The sequence below is a fragment of the Chlorocebus sabaeus genome, chromosome 4 (assembly GCF_047675955.1).
Source record: "Chlorocebus sabaeus isolate Y175 chromosome 4, mChlSab1.0.hap1, whole genome shotgun sequence".
NCBI lineage: Eukaryota > Metazoa > Chordata > Mammalia > Primates > Cercopithecidae > Chlorocebus > Chlorocebus sabaeus.
Genome location: NC_132907.1, coordinates 69,911,577 through 69,931,425, shown reverse-complemented (window position 1 = coordinate 69,931,425; position 19,849 = coordinate 69,911,577). Strand labels below are relative to the sequence as shown.

General features: G+C 36.7%; 1 protein-coding gene across 1 annotated transcript in view; it reads right to left on the bottom strand.

Moving 5' to 3' along the window:
• Positions 1-7,533, bottom strand: part of CDH10 (cadherin 10) — a 165,425-nt gene extending 157,892 nt beyond the window's left edge. The window contains exon 1 of the mRNA XM_007961265.3: positions 7,086-7,533. The gene's annotated coding sequence lies outside the window, so the exon portion shown is untranslated. The remainder of the gene's footprint in view (positions 1-7,085) is intronic.
• Positions 7,534-19,849: the final 12,316 nt, after the last annotated feature.

Sequence of the window (19,849 nt, the reverse complement as noted above, 5' to 3'; positions counted from 1 at the left end):
CCTCTTCTCAGGGACAAAATTTGTACTAAATTCATTCCCTATCTCCAGGTGTGACAGAAGGGAATGGTTCACAGTAACTTCTCCCTAAATGAGTGAAATTAATTAGAAGCTAAAGAAAAATTGAGCAAATTATTGTATAGATACCAGGATATCAGTTAAATTAATAATCGAAACTGCAAAAGAAAGTGTATAACACATGTAATAATAAATAGCAACATATGATACCCTAAAATCAAAAGAGAGTTATTTAATGATTATGAATTTTGAACTCAAAGTACTGAGCCCCTAAGTACTATTAAAAATTTCAAATTTCCATGAGGGTGTTTCTGGAAACAGTGGTTCCTGTGCAACGTTTCATTTTGCTTCAAAGAAGGACAAGGCTCTCCCCCATCCACACTTTTTTCTTCTTGGACCTACCTAGAAACAGGCTTGACCTAGCCTCTACCTACAAAGCAAAGTGATTAATTTCATTGCTCTGAAGTCAAGATTATGGTTGCCATTCATCTATTTTCGCATCTCCACTAGGCTGGATTTCAGATTTCATACACCATCATGATGGCTAATCTAACTCCAAGGGGAGAAAAAAAATTACTAAATATTTTTCTCAACTTAGATTTTAGGAGTATTTCTTTTCTGTCGTTTTTTAAGTATTGATAGCAAGTACTTACGTCTATTCTCAAGTCAGTGAAGGCTTATAAATTAATTTTTTAAATATTATGTAGAACTATCTAGTACTAACCATTGAAAACTAGGATATATATTTTAAAAAACAGTAGCTAGAAGAGAAGAAAGTCTCAGAAAAGGCAGAGTTCATACTCATCATTTTTAATTCCACACATCCAGAAGGGGGTGAAATAACTTCTTTAGTGTAGAAATTGTGTAGAAAACCTCCACTCTTCACTCAGCAGTTGGAAAAAAAAAAAAAGGAAAAATAGACAAAGTGACAATGCTTCTAAGTATATGTCTGTGCTTAGGATTCATTTTTTAACTAATCTCCAAAGAAATAACTAAAGTCTTGGTTGAGGGGGTAGATAAATAAAGATTTTTCTGTAAGTTTCTACTCATGGAGAAATATTCAAATTTAGGGAGCTAAATGCAGGCAGAATAAATCTGCATGTTGCTGGTTTTTACTCTTCAGGGACTACATATTGAAAAATCACTGGTGACAAAATATGGTTCAAGACTACAGAGTAGGAATAACCCCCAATGTATAATGCTTTAAGAGGAAGTCAAAAAAGAAAAGAAAATATATTATCATTGGCTAAGCTAAGAGATAATCATTGGATAATCAGTTTCATATTTGATGTAATAAGTTGACATATATTTTACTCCAACAGTTTATTTTCTTCAGGTCACCACTAAAGCAAATCAACACCACACTGTTGGTTTTGAAAGTATGTAATTCATGTTTTTGATCTTATTCTCAATAGATTTAAACCACTTGAGTTAGAGGTATAAAAATTTTAATGTTTTGGTTTATTTAAGGAAAATATTTTAAATAAAATAATTGATAAATACACTTTAGAGGTTGAAGATTTACATGGAAACACAAAACCTTTAAAATTCCTCAGGTAGTTTAAATATTTTCAAATCTATCAAAAAATGAGCCTATTAATTTAAAATTCACCTTTAGAAGTCAAATTATTTGGAAACATTATAGTGCCTCATTTAAATTTGAAGTTTGCTTTAATAATTATGAAAATATTCCTTAATTCAGAAATCCCAGAATTTACAATGGTTTCAAAGGAAGTTTATTTGACTTAATTTTATTGAGAGTGGAGCTATATTTTTACAAAAGGAAAAACAGTTACATTTTAAAAGCTTACATTAATATTATGTACAAAATTTACTCCAAATTTTCCAATTACTGGGGCAAACATATTGGTTGCCTTTGATCTATTCAGATAATGATATTGAATTTCAACTTTAATTCTTGTATTTATACATATTACATTAACCATGGAGAGAATTCCCAGAATAACTCAAGGTAGAATATTTACTGTATTCAATTTATTGATTATTTCATTTTGTTACATATTATGCCTACCTCAATTATTGTTACAGTTTCTGTTTCCCAAATTTCCAACTGGAAACAAAAGCAATGGTAGTTCTTTACTCCAAAATCTCTAGAATAGACATTTGCTCATTATATACCAGATTTCATTTTTAGATTCCAAACTGGTAATATGTGTTTCTTGCAGCAAAGAAGACTCAACATGTCTAGTGAAACATTGCTTTCCAGAAACATGTAATTTATGTTTGTTTTAAAAATCAGGGCTCTGTCAAACCATTTCAATATCCTGTCTCACAGTAAATCAATAAAGATTCCTAATCAATAACTTATGCTTGAGTATAATAATTCATGTCTATACATTCTACATTCTGACAATTTGAAGGAGTCATTTCAATAATAAATGTTGAATTCACATACTTGGCTTGCTAGTGCAGTAAACTACACTGGTGCCAATTTCACCTCCTTAGAAGCCTCAGCGTTACAAAATTTATAAAAGAGTTGCTTTCATTTAAAAGAATAGATTCTAGCCAATTGTCATATACTTTGTGCCATAATGCGAAGTTTAATGCAATAAATATAATGTATAATGTGGCAGATGATAGAATACTGGCCATAAAAAACACCAGATTTACAGAAATATAACTTTACAATAGGGTAATATTTTTTAAAAGCACATGGGACATTTATTCAAGGGGTTTTGTAATTGTTTTAAATGAGGAAGGAGAGGAAAGGAAAAAAGGGAGAGAGATGGAAATAGACACAGATTTACAGAAAGAGAGATGGGGTAGAAGAGAGAGAGAGAGAATATGACCTGCTAAATTTATGGGGATCAGCAGGGCTCTCAAGTGTTTAGAAATGTCACTTAATGCTGAATTTCCTGTTGTGAAGCAATGTTGTATTATATCTTATAGTCTATTGTTTAATTCTGTCCTGAAGCTTGAAATGTCATTTGACTTTAATTTATATCACTGCATCATAAAGAGTATGTTGAATCAAGACTGCTTTCTTGAAAAAAGATTGAATATTGAAACCACGTGATTTGGTAAAGTGCTTATAATGTTTTTGACAAACTCTCTAAGGATACGAACCCCTTTCCTGAAAGGGATTTTTATATGAAGGCATTTCAACCTTCCACAGGCAGGCATTATTTTGAAGGAATGCTACATTTCATTTCCAAAAATGATGCAAAATGTGATTTTATTTTGCTCCTTCTTATTCAATTTGCAGCTTTTCCTTTCTTTAGTTCCAACTCCAATATGGTTAATGTTTAACCAATGTCTCTTAGTCATAAAGCGTATAGGTCATCACATACATTGCAAGAAAGAAATAGGATAAAAATATAAAGGAACTGATGAAAATAAAGCACTTTCATTCTTAAAAAAAAAGTGACTTTTTGTGAGAAGTTGCATTGATAATAGAGTTGAGCAAAAGTTGTATTAAAATTTTTTAAACAGGTCAGATTATTTCAACTTATCACTGTTAATATTAGTTTAAGAATAACACATTCCCAGAAATCTAAAAATTTAATGTGATGGGTCTTATTTTTTGACAATATGTGTGTACAGTTAGTTCAAGTGAATGACGACAAAAAGGTGTGGGAAAGGCAAAATGGCCTTATATGCTTTAGATGCCCTTCTATTCAAGAAAGACAGGACAACTGGATTGTAAAGGGCTCAAGGGCTCATACCAAAATGTCAAGTGAGGTGAGACTGCTCTACAGTCAGAAAAGAAGAGGGCACAGGTGACCCAGAGCTGATATTGTTATCTTACGAAACAGGCATTGCTTGGTAATTGTTTGAAATGGTCTCTTGTTCTTATGCATGAGAAAAAATCTGTAATTTTGAAGGTTGAACTTATTGGAGTAAATGCAGAAAAGTATACGAATGCTTTGTGAATATCATCCAAAGGTTCCAACTAGAAAAGAAAAAGGCAGATTTTCTTTTAAATTTAGGACTTGCATTTTTTTCTGTAGATTTCAGATTATTGCAATTATGACAAAACAATATATTTTTGTGAACTCATTGGTCTGTATGAGTGTCAAGAAAAGAAAAATAGATTTGTCTGTGCTAACTTTCAGTTTTTCAAATATGCATATATGGTGTCATTCCAAGTAGTCTTCTTTTTACTCCTTAAAATATCCTAATAGGAACCATATATTGTACTTAGTATAATGTTTAATCAATTTTACCATTGCTCAGTATAAGTCTAAGAAGGATGAGGAAATTTTTCTTGCTACTTGGTTTTTAACTTCAATCTATTCCAGACATGACTCTTAAATATATAATATGGTTAGTAAATTGTCTCTTTTGAAACCCTATTCCAGATAATATGTTGGGTTAATCGAAAGTAGAGTTTTATAGACCTGAAATTTAGAGATCAAATATCTGCATAAAATTACTTATAATTGGCATAAATACTTTTTATGTTTTTCTATTTATAATTTCAGTATTTTACAAGTACGTCTAACGTGACGACAGTATTAGAATGTAATTTGCATAGTAGAAATAAGAATATAATGTGGCTAATGCTTTTAATACCCAAGGGTTATACTAGAGGTACTTGGGTTTACATCACTGATTTGTATTAATTGCTTACTATGAAACACTGTTACTGATAATAACACTTAACAAGAATATGGTTCACTTTGCTGCTGAATCAGCATCATCAGAGCCAATACTATTGCTGTGCTGCAGCCTAGTGGAATGATTTGGTATAAAAATGACATATTCCAGTAAGACACGTTATCACTTGCTGCAAAGTAGGTTAAGAAACATAGAAAATCAGTCATAAGCACAGAAACCCCCCAGATAGTATATACTTTGCCTTAGTTATTTGCTTACATAAAAACTTAAGTAAAGGTCAAGAAATTCACCTTATTTTTTTATGCAAGAGTCACATATTTTGAAATTAACATTTCCAGTTTCATATAGTCTATTTTTCACAAGAAAAAAAAAATAATACTTCTTCCAGATTACACTAACTTTGTAAATAATGTGTCAGAAATATCACTCTAAATTAAAATCAATTTTTTATCCTCTTTTTTTCCTTTTTAAAGAAAACCACAGTGTGGGTAAAAATCTAACAATGAAATATTCAATTGATTACCTGCATAGTACTGTTCTAATTAAGAAGCAGTTTCTATAAACATCAAGGAACATCACCTAGAGCATTAATCAGGTGCCAAACCATTTAACCACTGACTTCACACATATGCATATGTAGGTGGATGCTCATACAGTTTACCGTCTTTTTTCCCATTTCCCAGAGATTTTGGTTTTGTTTGTCGGTTTTTTTCCCCCAAACCTTTAAGTATGTGGAATTCTATTCTTTGATTGGAGTCAGAGAAGGCATATGCATTCACCAGGGAAGTCAATTTGTTCGCAGCAAGTATTTGAAACCCAAGAAGTATTTGATTTAATGAAAGCAGACATTGACTCATACTTTAATAACACAGCCAAAAAAAAAAAAAAAAAGTGAAAGAAGCATTTCTTTATATTTTTATCATCAGAATGGGTTTGTATCTGATGTGTCCCTAAGGCACAGATCCACGCTGTTTATACTTGTGCACTCCCCAGTCTCTTCACCACATCCCTCCCCAGATAAACCATTCCTTCCTTATGCATTGCACATTGAATACATATGTGCCACATTGAATACACTGGGGGGAGCGGGGGCCAGATTATCTATGCAACTTAGCATGTACCTATGTTTCTAGGACATAACCTCTTCCTTTCTTCTTCATCACTTTAACTAAAAATGAACATACGGCTCTGTCAATGACATAATGTTTTCATGAAAGTTCTACTAATTAAAAATCCTCACCATACCAGACCTAAAAAATGAGCACACTCTTGCCAAGTGTTATTCACCACAGAGAAGCTCTTGTAGCTACATTTTAAAGGAAGATAGAGAGGGGGATGGTGTGGAGGGAGAAAGTCTACTAACATATGCATTGAAGTATAACAGTTGTCAACATCAGAAGGACAGATTATTTTTAATACAGATCCTTCAAGAAAAAAAAAAAAAGAGGAGAAAAAATAATGTATCTCCAAAGAGCTGAGAAGTAATGGATGTGCAGTTTTGGATAATAGAAGCTTTTACTGGAATGAAGGACCACAATTTTTTTCAGATCTGTTTTTTTCAAAGCAAAAGATGATAGGTCAGTTTTAAAACAATATTTGTCTTTGTACCTGTAGACTCCCCTTTTTTTAATAATAAGGAGACAGTAGGTTTTTATTTTAGTGGCATAAAAACAATTTCAGACTACTGCTTTTCCCCATACTTACAGTGTTATCAATAGTTACTTGTTGGGGACATGCATTTATACTTGCAATATGCTGCATTAATTTAACACCACATAAAATATGGATTTTATTGCAGCAGAAACAATAAATGCTGCAACTGCTGACTACATGCATTTACTCTCCCTCTCTTTACCTCTCCCCCCCATACTTCTGACTCAGATATAAAATTGAAAATAAGAATTCTGCCTATTCTATTTCTGATGAATGTCAATCTATTGTATTTATGTAGATGCTTAGTGACCATTGGCAGTTTCAAGGAATCTGTCTTCTGCCTGTCATTTCTCTTTATATTGAACGTACAATGAACTATGACTATGAATAAGTGCAGAGTGAATCCATTCATATGGAATGCAAAGTAATGTTAGATGATGTTAGAGTTCACAGCAACAATGTTATCTCTTGAACTGATTTTTAAAATAAAGATGAACAAGTCTGGGCATGACAAATTCACTTCATAACATATTTTTTAGCATTTGTTCCAAGTGAATGAATTCACAAATTAATATCATGACCCACTGTTGAGCATAATATATAATTTATCCAGCTTTACATTGCCTATATAGATACTCGAAGCAGTTGTTGCTAGAATTAAATATATAGAGTTGTATGCTTATTTATTTAGGTACTAAAGATAATTATTTTGAAATAATTGCTAAACACAACTTAAAAACAAACATTTCTCTCCTCCCTCTCCCCCCCCCCCCCCCTCAAGTGGAAGAATATAAAATCCTTAAGGGAGTTAAAAGAGGTGAATGAAGTCTTCCTACCTTTTTTTATCAGCTTCTGGATAGTGGAAGTTGGTTCCAGTCAAAATAACCCAGGAGAAATTGTCACTATGTCCCCTTTTTGTTTGTTTTCGGCTGTTATTTTCTATCCCTGATTCTACTTCAATCTAACTCAAGCTCTTTCTCAGCATCACTTTTAACTCTGGACAGCAGGGAGCCGAAGAAAACGGGGGCGAGCTCTCTCTCTGATTGGCTTTCATTCAGTGCTTCTGATTAAGGGGAAAGGAAAAAAAAAAGGAAAGGGGGGAAAAAAGCTCTTCCTCACACGGAGAGAAAGGTTCTGCTGATAGAGCTGCAGCACTCGCCATGGGAAGGTTAGAGACTGGGGAAGCGCTGGCTTCTGCGAGCACACAGCGATTTGCAAGTGAATGCGAGGGGAGGGCGCATCCGAGAGGAGGGCTTTGCTTGAAAGGCGTCCCCTCCCCCGCAGGGCAGAAAGACTCTCTGTTTCAAGGCTAAGGTAATCAGCCCAATCTAATCCGCCTGTGTCCGTAATACAATCTCAGGAACAGGACTGCTTCTTGCAATTTTTTCTAAAACAGATAGTTCTTCTGGCATATATATTCCTGCACCATCCTTACACCAGACTACCGAAATCCACATATTATCGGAGCGCCAAGTCAAATTGCAACCAGATCTGATGTGTTACCAGAGTCATTTTTCGTTGGGGTTTTAAATGTTTATTTATTTTTTGCTTTCAGGGAACTTTCTCGGCTTGATTTTCCCAATCCCTTTTCTTGTTGCTTATTGTCAGACGAGTGCATAGCTCGCTCATCATTTTGGAATCTCCGCGAGCCAGTCTTCTCTGCCTCATCTTTGCGTTTTAATACTTTATAGATAAAATATTTTATTAAAAATTTAAATATATAATTAGTGTTATTAAAATATTTGGGCTTTGAACTTGACACAGTCTCCTTTTTTTCTTATTAACTTTTTTTTTCTCATAAATATGAGTTTCATACCCAAATGAGTGTGTGGACAGATATAAATACATTTGGATTGTTCTATCTACTTAAACATTTAACTGTCTCGCTATTTATCTAGCTCCACATCAAATTGCAATCAACCAAACCTTACCAAAGGATGTCAGTATAGCGCCACAAAGTAATTAACATCTTTGCATTTTTCCGGCTACAGGTAGATTCCTTTTAAAGTGCCATCCATAAATAAATTATATACATATATATGCACATAGATACATATATGTCAATTATAGTTTTAAAGCTAGAGGAGAAATTATGAAGATCATTTTGGCCAGTTATTATTATTTTTTATCAGATAATAATGCTCAGAATGTTAAATGGTCACAGGACTAACTGGAGGCGGTGTCAAAGCTGTAATACCGCACTCCTTCTTCCGGTTTAGTATTGTTTCCGGTGTCCCATACTGCCTCCTCTGTACCTATTTCATCATTCAAACAGTCAGCAGGCCCCTTATATAATCAGCATAATGAAAAAGGAAGGAAACTCAATCTGGGGGGAAAAAAGAAGTGAGAGGGAGATTCTAAATTAGATTCCAAAAAGGTTTTAATGTATCACAGTGTTGTTATTATGATGAATTTCACTAATTAGTTTTATATTTGAAAACACCAAACATTTCCACTGAGCTAAACAGTTAAATGATATTTAGAGCAGAAATGGACTTTTGAAACTCTTAATTTTACAGATGATACCATTAAGACCAGGAAAATTCTATGGACCCTCTAAAGTTTGATAATAATAGAACTAGAATTCTGCATTATCACTGTATCATTTGCTCATAGTTTTTGTTATGTTTTGTATGTTTTTTTCAACAGGGTGCCTTAATTTCAGGGTCAAGTGAAAATAGGTATTTCATTTTTTACCTGTGATATGTATATTTGTGTATATTTGTGTTAGCCTGGTATATGTGTGTATGCAAAATAATACTGTTATTAACATGCTAAAATTAGCTATCAAGAGAAATTCATAATATTTAATTAAATGCAGCAGGTTAGGTACACACACACACATTGTTATGTTATTGGATTAACTGTTTCCATATGTTTGTTTAGTGCTAATTTCAAAATATATGACTACACAATGTGAGGAATTTGGGGGTTACATTTAAATGGGTTGAGAAAATAACCAAAGGCTAAGATCTGAGGTAAATTGCTATTTTATTAATTAGAATACATGTTGCAATGATGTATTCCCAAAATAACATTTTCTGAATTATATAGAAGTTTAGGCTTCTCTTACGTAAGTTTTTGAGTTGGTGTGTTTATTCTGCCCTGTCTAATCATCAGAAACTCAGGTTCCTTCTGTCTTGATGCTTAATGTTTTTAAGGAATTGAACTCATTTATATGATCCAAGAGAGATCACCCCACATCTATCTTCTAGAAAAAGGAATAAAAGGAACAAGAGAAAGTGGCTCCTGTCCCTTGAAAAATGTGACCCTGAAGATGTACATGTCACTTCCATGATCTCATTGGGTGGAATTTAGACACTTGGTCACACATTGTTGCTAGCGAGGCTGGTATTTACTCTCACTATTTGCCCAGCTAAACTCACTAGTGCTGTTAGGGAGGTGACAGAATTGGGTACAAACAGCAGGATTGTCTATTAGATCCATGTATGATAGAGTAGCATATTTTGTACAATGTACTTTTTTGGAGAAAAGCAAATTTTCATTCTAGTTTAAAATTAAAATTGTGTCAGAATGCTAGTAAAAGATATCTATACAAAATAATGTTAATAATATTTTAACATTTTGAAGCATGAAACAATTGTCAGTTATTGCATTTTTTCTGTTTTTTGATCAAGCAATATAATTAATAAATAATAGGCAAAGCATCCATGTATTCCAAAGTTCAGAGGATCTAGTTACAGATATGAGAGAATGAAGAGGAAAACATTTGAACAACAAATGAATTAAACTCATTCACATTTTTCTTAATGTTCATCTCACAAAAGAAAGACTCTATATCTGAGATCATTTGCCATCCTATCCAATATATGCCCTAGTAATTAAAATTAAAATAAAGAATAAACAGAACATTGACTAACATGTAAAACTTCTGACAATGGGTTTCGTTTTATTAAACAGTATTATTTTTCATTTTCCTTATTTCGCAATATAAATGAGTTAACTTGGGATTCTTCAAGCTTTTCTATTTCTTTATAATGTTCCCTCCAAATCTTATGTGAAATAGTCTTGTGAATTAGATAGGGTTTTCCTGTAGTTACCAATATCAGGAAACTGGTAGCACATGGGAAGTGAAATGAATAAATGAAATGTAAAAGGGACAGGAAACTCTCAATGAAATGAATGGGTCAATATCTTGCAAAAGTGTCCTTCAATGTGAGGAGAGGCCATATATCAACTACAAGCAAATAAAGGCTGATGAAAACTTTTGCACATATATTTCTATATACAACTTTTAAAACTAAATAGGAAACTACACAGAAAATACCTTAATACAATCATAAAGCACTAAGAAAATTTGAAAGCATTATATTATTAATACAATAATGGGACTCTGTGAAGGCTGATCTCTTCATTGCAAATGTGAAAGATCCAATTTGAGTGAAATCAATTAAATGAAACAACCTTCCATTTTGTATGAAACTATTTCATGCCTAGAAGTTGTCATGCTGTTGCTAAACAATAAGCTTAACTGCATAAAGTGTCACTTGCTGAATAGCGACATGCTTCTTTTAAAACAGGAGCTTCTTAGCCACCCTTTCCTCGGTTTCTTTGAGTGTTATGAAAGATAATATCAATTTCTATTTTCTGTTGGGAAGTTACTGAAACCTAGTTCTCTCTCTCTGTCTGTGAAACAAAAGTAAAGACTGTCCACATTGCTTCACTCTTCATAAGTATGTTGGCAGAATAATAATTTGTCATAGTTTGTTTGACAACATTTTTGCTACACTCCTTCTAGTCTGCCTTACAGGACTATACAGGCTTGGAGAATTAAAAATCACATTTTCCTTACAGCTAGTGTTTGGGGTAGGAGTGGAGGGTGATTCATATTAAGTTTTTCAGATGCCCTCATCATCTTTAATTAAAAACAAAGTTAAATAAGCAGAAAGGCAAAATGCAAGGTATTTATTTCACTACCATAGTAGCTGAGGAAGCATAGTTTTGCAGTTACCGTTATCTGGGGCAGTATTGGGAGTTTTTTTGTTTTGTTTTGTTTTGTTTTGAGACGGAGTCAGGCTGGAGTGCAGTGGCATGATCTCAGCTCACTGCAACCTCTGCCTTCCCGAGAAGTGATTCTCCTGCCTCAGCCTCCCGAGTAGCTGGGACTACAGGTGCGCACCACCGCGCCCAGCTAGTTCTTGTATTTTTAATAGAGACAGGGTTTCACTGTATTGGCCAGACTGGTCTCAAACTCCTGACCTTGTGATACACCTGCCTTGGCCTCCCAAAGGGCTGGAATTACAGGCATGAGCCACCATGCCAGGCTGGGAGCTTTTTGAACCAGGACAATGAATGTGTGATCCTGGGAGCTAGAAGTACTTTGATCTTCACCTAGTGCCTCTATTTCTACTTAGATTATTAACCACACAGCATTCCAAATTAAATTGTTATTATTTGTCTAAAATAGTGAGAGTGGTTTCTGTTATCTGCAACTGAACTGTTACTGATATTTTTCTACTTAATCATATCTTAACATTTCTTAAGTCCTATAACTTGCAGATGGAAAAAGGGAGAATGAATCCTGGGGAAAGAATGAAGTGTCAAATAGCGATGTTTTAAAAAATGTAATCATTCTGACAAACAATCAATAATTAATTAAAGAACATGTGATCTTAAATTTATTTTTATCCTCATGTCCTCTTCTCTTTATAAGTTACTATGCTCTCTGTGCTTTAGGTATAAAGGCTACTGCTTGCTTTCTTGACTCTTTTAGGAATGCAGAGAACAATACCTCAAAGTACGGTGCTTTGATATATAAGCATGTTTCAATTAAAAGAAATTGAAAGACCTTAGAAACTCCCTGGGAACCAAGGACTTCTTCACCTTCTCTTGTTTCTCCCCCATCAAGGGTTCACTCTGGAACTTCCCTTATCTAACTGCAGGGAGCCGAAGGCCCCGAAAGCCCCGTGGGACATGACCAAATCAGCATTCCACTGGAGGCTATATGATCAAACAGCAAGCTGTTTATCGTGACTGGAGGCTGTGAGCAAACTCATGATGCTCCTGCCGACAGAAGGTTTCCTGGAAGCAATTGCTCCCTGGCACCGAGGTTATCTACTGCGACATCTAGACAATACAGTCTTTCAAGCCTGCTCTGGACTGAGCAGCTGACCTCTTCGTCCACCCAGCTTCTCACTACCTCTTTTGCCTAATAAAGTTGATTCTTCTGTTTTCTCCACTTGGAATTTAGTTCATACTGTACTTCTGCCATTATCTCCTTATTATTCTGCTGGACAACAGGCTGAGTCTAAAAATCTGAAAGAATCGGCTGGGTGTGGTGGCTCATGCCTGTAATCCCAGCACTTTGGGAGGCTGAGGTGGGTGGATCACGAGGTCAAGAGATTGAGACCATCCTGGCCAACATGGTGAAACCCCATCTCTATTAAAAATACACAAATTAGCTGGGTGTCGTAGTGTACACCTGTCGTCCCAGCTACTCGGGAGGCTGAAGCAGGAGAACCCCTTGAACTCGGGAGGCAGAAGTTGCGGTGAGCCAAGATCAGGCCACTTCACTCCAACCTGGTGACAGAGCGAGACTCTGTCTCAAAAAAAAAAAAAAAAAAAAAAAAAAAAAACCCTGAAAGAATCTGTTGTCCCACCCACAGCTCCAGTTGAAAATAAAAAACTGGAGAGGAAGGATAAAAATTGGCCCATACCGCCTTCTCCCATTGTAGACACATCTGTACCACCTCCTTTGGTAGCAGAAATAGAAACCCCAATACAAATAATTTTATCTTCTGCTGTCATAGCTGGAGAGCCCTTAGGACCTCGCGCTTTTCCTATTTCCGTAAGGCCTGAGCCAAACAGTCCACAGCAGGTTATTCATGAACACACTCTGCCAGAGTTTAAGTTGTTGAAGGAATTCAAAGCAAGTGTGGTAAATAATGGCGAACAGAGCCCATTCACCTTAAGATTGCTAGAATCTGTGTTTGGTCCTATGCGTCTTTTACTCTTTGATGTGAGACACTTGGCGTGAACTTGCTTGTCCGCTAGTGCATATCTGACATGGAATTTAAAATGGCAGGAAATGTGTGCAGACCAGGCTAAACAGAACCGTGTTGCTGGACATGCAGACATTACAGAGGATATGCTGTTAGCTAATGGCCCTTATTCAGACCTGGAACATCCAATGGCCCTCTCAGACACTGCTTATCAGCAATTTTCACAGGTCGCTAAATGCACCTGGGCCACAATTCCTGAAGAGGGAGTCCCAGTACAATCCTTTTTACATATCATACAAGGGTCACAGGAACCCTATATGCAATTTCTTGCAAGATTACAAGAGGCAGTGAAGCGTCAGATTCCTCATACCGTGGCCGCAGAAATGCTAACCTTAACTCTGGCTTTTAAGAATGCAAATGAGGATTGTAAACATGCACTGGCACTGGTGAGGTGTACAAAAATTTGGAAAATTTTCTCAGAGCTTGTCAAATGTAGGAACTAAGCTTCATCGCCTTGCAATGTCAGCACAAGCAATGACTAACTTAGCAGCTGACAATTCTAAAAGGAACCAAGGGTCAAACCCTAAAATGAGAAAATGTCATAATTGTGGAAAAACTGGACATTTTAAAAAAGAATGTGGCCAGATCTCAGGACAGAAAGGACTTTACAATGCAGTACCCCACCCAGCAGAAAAAATGCCATGACTTTGTCCTCGCTGTAACAAAGGAAATCACCGGGCTAATCAGTGCCACTCAAAATTTCATCAAAACGGCACTCTCCTGCCAGCAAACAAGATGGGGGCCTGGACCTAGGCCCCACAAAGAATGAGGGCATTCCCAGTCCAGACCTCAACCCTGTTTCAGGGATGGGTTCCCAGAGGCACATTGATTCCTTCACCCCAGGAACACCAGGTAGTGCCGGATTAGATTTACCCTCCAGAGAAAGAATCGCATTAGTTGGTGGAGACAAACCTATCAAACCACTGGCATTTGGAGACCTTTACCAAAAGGATATATGGGACTAATTTTAGGCAAAAGTCGCCTTAACTTGCAAGGCATTACTGTAGTCCCAGGAGTGATTGACTCCAATTATGAAGGAGAAATTCAAGTTTTAATGTCACCAGATCTTTGGGTTTTTGAACTGGGAGAACATATTGTTCAATTATTGCTTATTCCCTGCAAATTACACCCTTCTCCATGAAAAGAGAAACGAGAAAATAAAGGGTTTGAGAGCACAACTACATGAGAAATCTATCTATCCCAACCCATAGCCTCTAATAGACCCACCTTGTAGTCCATATTAAAGGAAAGAAATGTTATGGACTTATGGATACAGGAGCTGATGTATCAGTAATATCTAAAGACAATTGGTCCCCATCCTGGCCCTTGCAATTAACTTCTGCATCTCTAGTGGGAGTAGGAACAGCTGAAAGTATTCAACAGAGTGTTAAGATTTTACCTTGCCTTGGTACAGATGGACAGTCACGTACTTTTCAATCTTATGTTGCAAGTATAGCCATCAATTTATGGGAGTGAGACTTACTTACAGCATGGTATAGAAGACTTACAAACGAAAACTTTGATAACCCAGGATTTAAAATGTTGAAGAACATGGGATATCAGAGTGGAAAAGGTTTGGGGATGTTTCTACAATGAAATCCTAACCCGATATCAGTACCGAAAAAAAAACAGATGGAAAAGGGCTAGGATGTCAGGATTTCTGGCGGGGGTCATTGATACTTCTCCTCCACCCACGGCCTTACCATTAGAATGGCATAGTGACAAACCTGTGTGGGTGGATCAATGGCCCCTAACACAGGAGAAGCTAAATCGACTTCATCTCTTGGTAAAAGAGCAATTGAATGCAGGATATATAGAAAAGTCAGTTAGCCCCTGGAATTCTCCAGTGTTATTCCAAAAAGATCCGAAAGCAATAATGACCTCTGGTGCTTCAGTTCAAGGCTCAGAGCTAATTGCAGTCATTCAGGTTTTACGGCTCACAGCTTCAGATCCTATCAACATTGTCTGTGATTCAGCTTATGTTGTAAATGTAGCCAGTCATATAGAAACTGCTACAGTTAAAAGTACACTAGACCCAGAACTGCTTAATGTGTTTCACTTATTCTCATATGCTGCATGCCAAACAGGTGAGACAGCTGGTCATGTACTTGTCTGTCATCATTTGCTCATATGGGGATACCTAAACAATTAAAAACTGGCAATGGACCCACTTCTACTAGTCATGTTTTCAAAATTTCTTACAGCTTTCGGCTATAACCCATAAAACAGGAATTCCTTATAATCCTAGAGGACAAGGCATTATAGAACAGGCACATCAAACATTACAACACATATTGAAAAAACAAAAAGGGGGTATAGGAGGCCAACTACCACCTCAATCAAAACTACATTTAGCCTTATTTACTTTAAATTTTCTGATTCCTGCTACGGATGGTAAAACTCCAGCAGAAAGACATTGATTGGCAAGTGTTAGAGGAAAAGAGGAAAGTTTATCCAAAAGTGTTATGGAAATCCCCGGAAGAAAAACAATGGAAATGTCCAGTGGTTTTACTGACGTGGGGATGAGAGTATGCTTGTGTTTTTACAGTAGACAGACAAGTCATGTAGGTGCCCTCAAGATGCGTGTGACCATGCAATGGGAGACTGGAGGAACCCAGGGTGGCCAACCATGGGCCCGGTCCCTCTGGTATGAGCCATGAGTCAGCTGAACCTGAGTGTAAAGACAGAGAGAAGGCTGACCAGAGTCACAACACAGTTCTACTGTTACATTTGTAAAGAATATCACCACTCAATTTACAGTTTGTGTTTTTAATCCTTATGTCTTTTTGGCAGCTAAGAGCGACCAGCTCCAGGTAAAAAATACCCCAATTGATCTGCAAATCTTGCCAGTTATATCACTGCATTAATCATAATACATTGCAAACTCATAATATCTCTACTTTGATGATTTTTAGGTCGCATTCCTGGGCTATGGATTCCTGTTAATTTGTCCAGAGCCTTGGGCTGCCAGACCTGCTTTGAATTTTGTGAAACTTCTAACTCAGTTTACTCATCATGTCTGTAGAGCCTTAGGCATGATAATTTTTGCTCTTGTTTCCTTGGTCTCACTAACTTCTGTTGTGATATCTTCTGTAGCTTTGCATAGTTCTGTTCAAACAGCTCAGTACTTGGAGCACTGGATACCTACAGCTAACCAAGCATGGCTACTTCACAATAAAATTAACACTGAGTTACAAACTGATGTGTCAATGTTTAAATCCATGGTTCTATGGTCAGGGGAACAAGTACAAAGCTTGCAATTGCAGCAGCAATTGCATTGTCATTTTAATGACATCCATATTTGTGTAACTAACTTAGAATATAACCAAAGTGAGTATCCATGGGACCTCGTGAAAGCCCATTTTCAGAGAACTTTCACATTCAACATCACCTTTGATATTGGTGAATTACAAAACAAAATTCTTGATTTAAATAGGCAAACTCAAGACTTCAGCCTTCTTTAGAAGACTGAACTGAATTCCAGCAAGATCTGGAGAGTCTCAGCCTTTAGACCTATTTAAGGCACCACATTAACATCTTATATGTAGTTGGAATAATGTTGTGTTGTCTCTGTCTTCTGTTTATAGTCTGTAAAATCAGATGGACTGCCAGTCAGAGAATGAGAGCTGTCCAACCTGGCCTTACATTCTTTCAATTAATTCATAAATAGAAAGGGGGATATGCAGCGAGCTGAAGGCCTGTGGGATGTGACCAACTCAGCATTCCACTAGAGGCTATGTGATCAAACAGCAAACTGTTTATCGTGAATGCAAGATGTGAGCAAACTCACGACCGCTCCTGCCAGCAGAATGTTTACGGGGGCAATCACTCCTTGGCGCTGAGGTTATTTACTGCAACATCTAGAGAATACAGTCTTGCAGGCCTACTCTGGACTGAGCAGCTGACGCCTTCTCCCACACCTCTTCTCACTATCTTCTTTTCGTTTCTTTTTTTATTATATTTTAAGTTCTAGGGTACATGTGAACAACGTGCAGTTTTGTTACATATGTATACATGTGCTGTGTTGGTTTGCTGCACCCATTAACTCATCATTTACATTAGGTATTTCTTCTAATGCTATCCCTCCCCGACATCCTCACTCCACAACAGGCCCCAGTGTGTGATGTTCCGTGCCCTGTGTCCAAGTGTTCACATTGTATAATTCCCACCTATGAGTGAGAACATGTAGTGTTTAGTTTTCTGTCCTTGCGATAGTTTGCTCAGAATGATGGTTTTCAGCTTCATACATGTCCCTACAAAGGACACGAACTCATCTTTTTTTATGGCTGCATAGTATTCCATGGTGTATATATGCCACATTTCCTTAATCCAGTCTATCACTGATGGGCATTTGGGTTTGTTCCAAGTCTTTACTATTGTCAATAGTGTTGCAATAAACATACGTGTGCATGTGTCTTTATAGTAGCGTGATTTATAATCCTTTGCGTATATACCCAGTAATGGGATTGCTGGGTCAAATGGTATTTCTAGTTCTAGATCCTTGAGGAATTGCCACACTGTCTTCCACAATGGTTGAACTAGTTTACACTCCCACCAACAGTGCAAAAGCATTCCTATTTCTCCACATCCTCTCCAGCACCTGTTGTTTCCTGACTTTCTAATAATCACCATTCTAACTGGCATGAGATGGTATCTCGCTGTGGTTTTGATTTGCATTTCTCTGATGACCAGTGATGATGAGCATTTTTTCATCTGTCTGTTGGCTGTGTAAATGTCTTCTTTTGAGAACTGTCTGTTCACATACTTTGCCCACTTTTTGATGGGTTTATTTTATTTTTTCTTGTAAATTTAAGTTCTTTGTAGATTCTGGATATTAGCCCTTTGTCAGATGGGTAGATTGCAAAAATTTTCTCCTATTCTCTAGGTTGCCTGCTCACTCCGATGGTAGTTTCTTTTCCTGTGCAGAAGCTTTTTAGTTTAATTCGATCCAATTTGTCTATTTTGGCTATTGTTGCCATTGCTTTTGGTGTTTTAGTTATAAAGTCCTTGCCCATGCCTATGTCGTGAATGGTATTGCCTAGGTTTTTTCCTAAGGTTTTTATGGTTTTAGGTCTAACATTTAAGTCTTTAATCCATCTTGAATTAACTTTTGTATAAGATGTACAGAAGGGATCCAGTTTCAGCTTTCTACTTATGGCTAGTCAGTTTTCCCAGCACCATTTGTTAAATAGGGAATCCATTCCCCATTTCTTGTTTTTGTCAGGTTTGTTAAAGATCAGATGGTAGTAGATGTGTGGTGATATTTCTGAGGTTTCTGTTCTGTTCCGTTGGTCTATACCTCTGTTTTGGTACCAGTATCATGCTGTTTTGGTTACTATAGCCTTGTAGTATAGTTTGAAGTCAGGTAGCGTGATGCCTCCAGCTTTGTTCTTTTTGTTTATGATTGTCTTGGCAATGTGGGCTCTTTTTTTGGTCCCATATGAACTTTAAAGTAGTTTTTTTCCCAATTCTGTGAAGAAAATCATTGGTAGCTTGATGGAGATGGCATTGAATCTATACATTACCTTGGGCAGTATGACCATTTCACGATACTGATTCTTCCTATCTATGAGCATCAACTGTTCTTCCATTCGTTTGTGTCCTCTTTTATTTCATTGAGCAGTGGTTTGTAGTTCTCCTTGAAGAGGTCCTTCACATCCCTTGTAAATTGGATTACTAGGTATTTTATTCTCTTTGTAGCAATTGTGAATGGGAGTTCACTTATGATTTGGATCTCCGTTTGTCTGTTATTGGTGTATAGGAATGCTTGTGGCTGGGCATCGTGGCTCACACCTGTAAATCCCAGCACTTTGGGAAGCTGAGGAGAGTGGATCATGAGGTCAGGAGATTAAGACCATCCTGGCTAACATGGTGAAACTCCGTCTCTACTAAAAGCACAAAAAAAAGTAGCTGGGTGTAGTGGTGGGCACCTGTAGTCCCAGCTACTCCAGAGGCTGGGGCAGGAGAATGGCATGAACCTGGAAGGCGGAGCTTGCAGCGAGCCAAGATCTTGCCACTGCACTCCAGCCTGGGCGACCAGAGCGAGACTCCGTTTCCAAAAAAAAAAAAAAAAAAAAAAAGAATGCTGGTGATTTTGCACATGGATTCTGTATCCTGAGACTTTGCTGAAGTTACTTATCAGCTTAAGGAGATATTGGGCTGAGATGATGGGGTTTTCTGAATACACAGTCATGTCAGCTGCAAACAGGGACAATTTGACTTCCTCTTTTCCTGATTGAATACCCTTTATTTCTTTCTCTTTCATGATTGCCCTGGCCAGAACTTACAACACTATGTTGAATAGTGTGAGAGAGGGCATCCCTCACTTTGTCAGTTTCAAAGGGAATGCTTCCAGTTTTTGCCCATTTAGTATGATACTGGCTGTGGGTTTGTCATAAATATCTCTCATTATTTTGAGATATGTTCCATCAATATCTAGTTTATTGAGAGTTTTTAACATGAAGGGGCTCTTGAATTTTGTCGAAGGCCTTTTCTGTATCTATTGGGATATTCATGTGTTTTCTGTCATTGTTTCTGTTTATGTGATGGATTACATTTATTGATTTGTGTATGTTGAA